General features: G+C 30.5%; 1 long non-coding RNA gene across 1 annotated transcript; it reads right to left on the bottom strand.

Moving 5' to 3' along the window:
* Positions 1-6,410: 6,410 nt before the first annotated feature.
* LOC142934024 (uncharacterized) lies at positions 6,411-8,134 on the bottom strand. The gene is made up of 4 exons (XR_012947659.1): positions 7,864-8,134; positions 7,741-7,775; positions 6,848-6,953; positions 6,411-6,556 (listed from the first exon to the last, which is right to left on the bottom strand). It is a non-coding gene; the product is annotated as an uncharacterized LOC142934024 (long non-coding RNA).
* Between the last annotated feature and the right edge of the window lie 654 nt (positions 8,135-8,788).

Below are 8,788 nucleotides of genomic sequence, written 5' to 3'. Positions count from 1 at the left end.
GGACGATCCTCACTCCCTGCCGGAGAGACGGAGGTGGCGTCATTCCTCCCGAACGCACCTCGACAGAGCCCCGATCGCTCACCACACAAAGCAGTAAACCGTTCAAGAGACTCAGCTGATCAGAGGAAGAAACACAGGGAAAGACCCGAAATCATTCAAATCTAGCGCCACTCGCTCTTCCGCCGTCTCGCCTCCACACTCACCGGAAACGGAAAGAGGAGAAGAAGAGTTGTTGTTGTTGTTGTGGTAGCTCAGCAGGGCCCCGTTCCTCGTACGTGGTTCAACTAAGTCGATCAAATGTCCTGTTAGCAGCTTAAATGAACCCGATGATTGACATCAGGCTATCTGGTTCCTCCAAGGCTGATCCTCTCAAACTGTCTCGTTAATTGGAACCAGACTTCAGTAATCAGGATAATTGCGCGTGCCCGTCCTACGTCAAAAGGGGGAAGCGTCGATCACCGAAACCATGATTTTCTAACAGTACAATGTTAAATAAACTCAAAGAAAGAGCCTCTTTTTACTGCGCTGACGAGCAGGAGATGATCATGAACGCATATGAGGAATTCAAGACCATAATCACGGCTAAATCTAACACCGTCACCGCTGTGAGGGCTAGACAAGAAGCACGCAGAATATCACAGACACGTTAAATGCGTAAGTGTTGTAAATGTATCGGCTCATTTTAATGCCTCATCACCCCAATCAATCAGATGATATGTCTTTAAATGAGCTGCTGGCAGTAGGCTTCATGAATGCATCATCCAATGAGATCTATAGCGACAATAATGATCTCAACTCTTTCAGAATAAGATAAAAACAAGCCCAAAGAGGATCTAACTGATCCTCATTAATATGAGGACATATGTACTGTATGCCCTCATGTATCATGTACTATATATGTGTATATACATGTCTGTGTAGATTACCATATAGAACTAGCAGTTTGAATATGTGTGTGTGAGTCTGTGTGTGGGCGGATCAGTGTGTGTGTGTGTGTGTGTGTGTGTGTGTGTGTGTTATTCATCATCAGACATTCAATCAACTGAAGCAGTGAAGATAAATAGTGTGTGATTCTCTCTGTTCTTATCATGAGTCCACCTTCATCATGTTCTACAGTAATGATATGCTGGTGTACTAATAACACTGTCATATCATTATGAGTGCTTTAACCCTCATGTATGCAACGCAGCCATCAAGAGGACATGGGAGCAAGTAAACACTAACACACACACATTACTCAGAATGCTGAGTCAGTACAATATGTGCCATGGTGATGTAATGAACACATCCATAACTTTATTAAGCGCCAAATAAACTTCACCAACAGCACGGCATGCAGCGGCTTTCCCGATGTTCTCCGCATCGCCGACACTGAACAACAATGTACCACTCGCAGAACAGCTCAAGGCTGCATCCAGTGTGTGAGAGTCAATGCTCGGCTGCAGCGTGTGGTGTTCAATGTATGCTCCAGAAGGTCTGTAAATAAATGATTCCTTGTGGGCAGAATGGATAGCGCTCGTATAGGAAGTCATCATGATGTGATGACGGATCTTGGCGATGTGGAAGAACTCTCTCCCTATAAAACGCTAATCTCACTAATATCCTCCTTCATCAGTGGATCTCTGAGGAAGGGAGCTGTACATTAATGCAATAGAGGCTTCTTAGTTTGCTCAGCTGCTTTAATGGATCACCGTGTGTCTCACTTTACATGCATTTCCGGAACTCCCGTATAACCCCCGGTAGATGCGCAAGCGCATTAGACTACCGTATATGACAGGAGCTGCCATGTTTTCCGGGGGAGTGGCAGCTTATCCAGCTACCTTCAGTTAGCCTGCGCTGGAGCAGCTTCAAGCTTATGGATGTGTTGCCATGGTGATTTTGCCATCTTGCTTCGTGGAACCGAAAAGCCTGATCTACGTCATCTTATCCTGAAAAGTATCCGGCTAACTCAGTTAGCCACGTACGAGGAACGGGGCCCTGGTCTGAGTCTCAGTCTGCTTCACTTCACCTCTCTCATGTAATCTTATTATTTACATCTAATAATATGTATTATTGTTAAATATTTATCTTATTGATTACTTGTGTCAGGTTATTTTATAATACTTTTTATTGTTTAATTTGTATTATTTACTTTATTATTGTGTTTTAGTTTGGATTCAAAGATGAATTCGACATTTTAACTTTATATTAAAAGTTTTACTAACATGAATGAATCAAAATAAAAATAAATAATCATCCAACATTAACACCACTATTATTATTGATAAAATCATATCAATAATAATAAATACAACAATAATGAATACTGTAGAAAACAACCCAAATACAGGCATAGATAATAATAATAAACATTAAAGATTCATTCACTATGACTCAGCAGGAGGAGAATCAAACAGTCTGTCCTGCAGGGGGTGCCACAGGACACATGGATCCTCATGGCTCCTCATGGCTCCTCATGGACCCTCGTGGATCCTCATGGACCCTCATGGATCCTCATGGATCAGGGACCACCTGGACACCTTGAACCGGTTCCTGGAGTCTCCTGGAAAACAAGCATCATTAAATATATGATTAAATATGATTAATGTTGACTTTATTAAATATGAACTGATCACACGTGTCCACATCAATCATAATAAAGTAAAGTGTTGAATATGAACTCACACATGATGATGAGGAGGGAGAACAAATGGAGGAAGGGAACATATGAAGCCTCTCCTTAAGGTCAGGTGATCACACCTGAGGGGGGCGTGGCCTGTTTGTGATCATGTGATCTGTCATGATAATAATAACAACAATAAAAGTAATAATATTTACGATAATAGCAACAACAATAATAACAAAATAATAATACTACTGCTACTAATACATATTATTACTATTACACTATTAATAACAAACACAATTAAAAACAATAATCCAGCTAATACTATTACTATTACTGTAATAATTTATGATGTAATAATTTATGATGTAATAATATACGATGTAATAATATATCATGTAATAATATATGATGTAATAATTTATGATGTAATAATATAGGATGTAATAATGTATGATGTAATAATATAGGATGTAATAATATAGGATGTAATAATTTATGATGTAATATAGGATGTAATAATGTATGATGTAATAATATATGATGTAATAATTTATGATGTAATAATATAGGATGTAATAATTTATGATGTAATAATATAGGATGTAATAATGTATGATGTAATAATACAGGATGTAATAATATAGGATGTAATAATTTATGATGTAATAATATAGGATGTAATAATGTATTATGTAATAATATATGATGTAATAATTTATGATGTAATAATATAGGATGTAATAATTTATGATGTAATAATATAGGATGTAATAATGTATGATGTAATAATATATGATGTAACAATATAGGATGTAATAATTTATGATGTAATAATATAGGATGTAATAATGTATGATGTAATAATATATGATGTAATAATTTATGATGTAATAATATAGGATGTAATAATTTATGAAGTAATAATATAGGATGTAATAATGTATGATGTAATAATATAGGCTGTAATAATATAGGATGTAATAATTTATGATGTAATAATATAGGATGTAATAATGTATGATGTAATAATATAGGCTGTAATAATATATGATGTAATAATTTATGATGTAATAATATAGGATGTAATAATATATGATGTAATAATATAGGATGTAATAATGTATGATGTAATAATATATGATGTAACAATATAGGATGTAATAATTTATGATGTAATAATATAGGATGTAATAATATAGGATGTAATAATGTATGATGTAATAATATAGGATGTAATAATATAGGATGTAATAATTTATGATGTAATAATATAGGATGTAATAATGTATTATGTAATAATATATGATGTAATAATATATGATGTAATAATTTATGATGTAATAATATAGGATGTAATAATATAGGATGTAATAATGTATTATGTAATAATATATGATGTAATAATTTATGATGTAATAATATAGGATGTAATAATTTATGATGTAATAATATAGGATGTAATAATGTATGATGTAATAATATATGATGTAACAATATAGGATGTATTAATTTATGATGTAATAATATAGGATGTAATAATGTATGATGTAATAATATATGATGTAATAATTTATGATGTAATAATATAGGATGTAATAATTTATGATGTAATCATTTATGATGTAATAATATAGGATGTAATAATATAGGATGTAATAATTTATGATGTAATAATATAGGATGTAATAATGTATTATGTAATAATATATGATGTAATAATTTATGATGTAATAATATAGGATGTAATAATTTATGATGTAATCATTTATGATGTAATAATATAGGATGTAATAATATAGGATGTAATAATATAGGATGTAATAATATAGGATGTAATAATTTATGATATAATAATATAGGATGTAATAATGTATGATGTAATAATATAGGATGTAATAATGTATGATGTAATAATATATGATGTAATAATTTATGATGTAATAATATAGGATGTAATAATGCATGATGTAATAATTTATGATGTAATAATATAGGATGTAATAATGTATGATGTAATAATTTATGATGTAATAATATAGGATGTAATAATTAATGATGTAATAATATAGGATGTAATAATGTATGATGTAATAATATATGATGTAATAATTCATGATGTAATGTATGATGTAATAATTTATGATGTAATAATATAGGATGTAATAATATAGGATGTAATGTATGATGTAATAATTTATGATGTAATAATATAGGATGTAATAATTTATGATGTAATAATATAGGATGTAATAATGTATGATGTAAAAATATAGGATGTAATAATATAGGATGTAATAATGTATGATGTAATAATATAGAATGTAATAATATAGGATGTAATAATGTATGATGTAATAATATAGGATGTAATAATATAGGATGTAATAATATAGGATGTAATAATTTATGATGTCATAATATAGGATGTAATAATATATGATGTAATAATTTATGATGTAATAATATATGATGTAATAATTTATGATGTAATAATATAGGATGTAATAATATAGGATGTAATAATTTATGATGTAATAATATATGATGTAATAATATAGGATGTAATAATTTATGATGTAATAATATATGATGTAATAATTTATGATGTAATAATTTATGATGTAATTCATGATGTAATAATATAGGATGTAATAATATAGGATGTAATAATTTATGATGTAATAATATATGATGTAATAATTTATGATGTAATAATATAGGATGTAATAATATATGATGTAATAATATAGGATGTAATAATTTATGATGTAATAATATATGATGTAATAATATAGGATGTAATAATATATGATGTACTAATTTATGATGTAATTTATGATGTAATAATATAGGATGTAATAATTTATGATGTAATAATTTATGATGTAATAATATAGGATGTAATAATATAGGATGTAATAATTTATGATGTAATAATATAGGATGTAATAATATATGATGTAATCATTTATGATGTCATAATTGATGATGTAATAATATAGGATGTAATAATAGATGATGTAATAATATATGATGTAATAATTTATGATGTAATTTATGATGTAATAATATAGGATGTAATAATTTATGATGTAATAATTTATGATGTAATTTATGATGTAATAATATAGGATGTAATAATTTATAATGTAATAATATAGGATGTAATAATTTATGATGTAATAATATAGGATGTAATAATTTATGATGTAATAATATAGGATGTAATAATCTATGATGTAATAATTTATGATGTAATAATTTATGATGTAATAATTTATGATGTAATAATATAGGATGTAATAATATAGGATGTAATCATTGATGATGTAATAATATAGGATGTAATAATGTATGATGTAATAATATAGGATGTAATAATATAGGATGTAATAATTTATGATGTCATAATATAGGATGTAATAATATATGATGTAATAATATAGGATGTAATAATTTATGATGTAATAATATAGGATGTAATAATATATGATGTAATAATTTATGATGTAATAATATATGATGTAATAATTTATGATGTAATAATATAGGATGTAATAATATATGATGTAATAATATAGGATGTAATAATTTATGATGTAATAATATATGATGTAATAATATAGGATGTAATAATTTATCATGTAATAATTTATGATGTAATAATATAGGATGTAATAATATAGGATGTAATAATTTATGATGTAATAATATATGATGTAATAATGTGTCTCTGTTCAATAAACCAACAGATGAAGTGATCAATAAGGATTTATTATGATTATTGATTACAACACGAGTCATTGATCAATAACATCATCATTTATTCAGTCGACCAATCACACGCTCCGAAGGTTTCTGATCAGACAGGAAGTGATGTCAGCAGGTTATTGATGATCCTCAGCCTGTGATTGGTTATTGATCAGCAGCTGATGTGAGGTCAGAGGCCTGCAGCATGTTGAAAACATCAAAATATGTTAATGAAGTCTGGTCCAAAGATCCAGTCATTTAAATTCATACATATATGTATATATATATATATGTATATATATATATATATGTATATATATATATATATATATATATATATATATATATGTATATATATATGTATATATATATGTATATATGTATATATATATATATATATGTATATATATATATATATATTTATATATATATATATTTATATATTTATATATTTATATATTTATATCTGTATAGGTGTATGTCTCTCACCTGTCTGCAGGTGCAGGTCTTTGGCTTCGCCCCTACATCAGTTCCAGATCTGGTGGACAGCCAATCCCAGCAGAAGCAGTTTACTCACCCGACCAATCCCAGAGGCCTGATGGGGGGGGGTCACACAGAGGTCACGGTTATGACATCACACACGGAAACAAAGCTGCGTTCGAGTCCGTGGGCGGAGCCGTAAAACAGAGACTCGTCAGTGTTGCTGGAATCAATCGAACATCACATCACATTTTGGGATGGACTTCCTGTCGCCCTCGGGCATCTCTGGACCCGAACAGTAGTTAACGCTGCCGTGACGGAACGGACCAATCAGACGATCACTGAGGATGACTCACTGATGTGAAAGCTTGTTCTTTGAGCTTCCAACAGTACACCAGATATCTAATACTATAGTACATCTATATTATTATTTATATTATACATGTATATACAATATATGTATGTTATTAGTTAATATTTCATATTATTTGTAATCTATAATATATATTAATTCAAGTTATAATGTACTTATATTGTTACACTGTTTATATTGTATTTTTTAAATTTATATCATATATTTAATATCTTTATGTTATACATCATTATTTCATATTTTTATATTTATACTATATATTATATCATTTTGATGCACTTAAATTATATTTATATAACAGATTTATATATAATATATTTGTGTTTTAGGTTATTATTTCATATTCTTTAATATATATTTATACAAGTTATCATGTACTTATATTGTATTTATATTATATAATATAATATCATTTCACATTCTTTATATTTATAATATAATTGAATTATATAAGTAATCATGTACTTATTGTTCATGTGAATGTTGTTCAGGTGAGTCATGTGTAAACGAACACCTGTATCTGTCTCACCTGGTTGTGGACTTCAGCGGGATACGGTCCGGTCACTGCAACACAAGTACTGCTGTTAGTACTGCTGTTAGTACCACGAGTACTGTGAGTACTGTGAGTACTGCTGGCTCAGTACTGCCTCACCGTAGTAGTAGTCGAAGGTGGCGGTGTAGTCGTAGTCCGCCGACGGCGTCGCTGACGGGTAGTCGTCGTCGTAGTAGTCGGAGGTGGTTGTCTCTTCTTCACGACCTGCTGCGTCTCCTAAGGAGGGAAATACAACAGAAGAAGAAGAAAGTGAGACACCTCCCCATTTACTTCCTGTCTTTGTGCTAAGCTAGGCTAGGCTAACCTAAACAAAGACACATACCAAACTCAATTTACGAATCTGGAAGTTTTGTTTGTTTCTTTTTCTTTTTTTGGGTGTTTTGGTGAATTTGGTGAATTTTTTCAGACCTGCAACAACTAAGTAACTAAGTATTTATACTTCAGTACTGTACTTGTACTTCAGTATATTTTCGTGTGTTTGTAATATTTATATATTGTTAATTTCAGACAAGAAAATTCTGTGTTTGAGCAGGAAGCAGAAATTACTGCTCAACTTTTTACAAAACGTTATTGAATGTTTTGCCACATGATCATGATTACTGACACACACACGTATACACACACACACACACACAGACACACACACACACACACACACACAGACACACACACACAGACACACACACACACAGACCATCAGTGGACCTGAGGGACTCGTTGGTAATGTGATCTTCTTCCTGTTTGAAGCTGATACGACATTGTGTTCAGGAGACTTCAGGACGTTTTAAGGGTTAGTTAAGGGTTTAGCGTTTAGTGGTGAGCATGTCTTTTCGTGCACGTGAGTGCATGTGAGCGTGTCTTTTTGTACACAAGAGTGCATGTGAGTGCATGTGAGCGTGTCTTTTAGTGCACGTGAGTGCATGTGAGCGTGTCTTTTAGTACACGTTAGTGGATGTGAGCGTGTCTTTTAGTGCACGTGAGTGCATGTGAGCATGTCTTTTAGTACACAAGAGTGCATGTTAGT

The sequence above is a fragment of the Anarhichas minor genome, unplaced genomic scaffold (genome assembly GCF_050575085.1).
Source record: "Anarhichas minor isolate MPS153535 unplaced genomic scaffold, ASM5057508v1 ptg000066l, whole genome shotgun sequence".
NCBI lineage: Eukaryota > Metazoa > Chordata > Actinopteri > Perciformes > Anarhichadidae > Anarhichas > Anarhichas minor.
The sequence above is the reverse complement of the archived record's forward strand: the minus strand, read 5'-3'. Positions and strand labels throughout refer to the sequence as shown.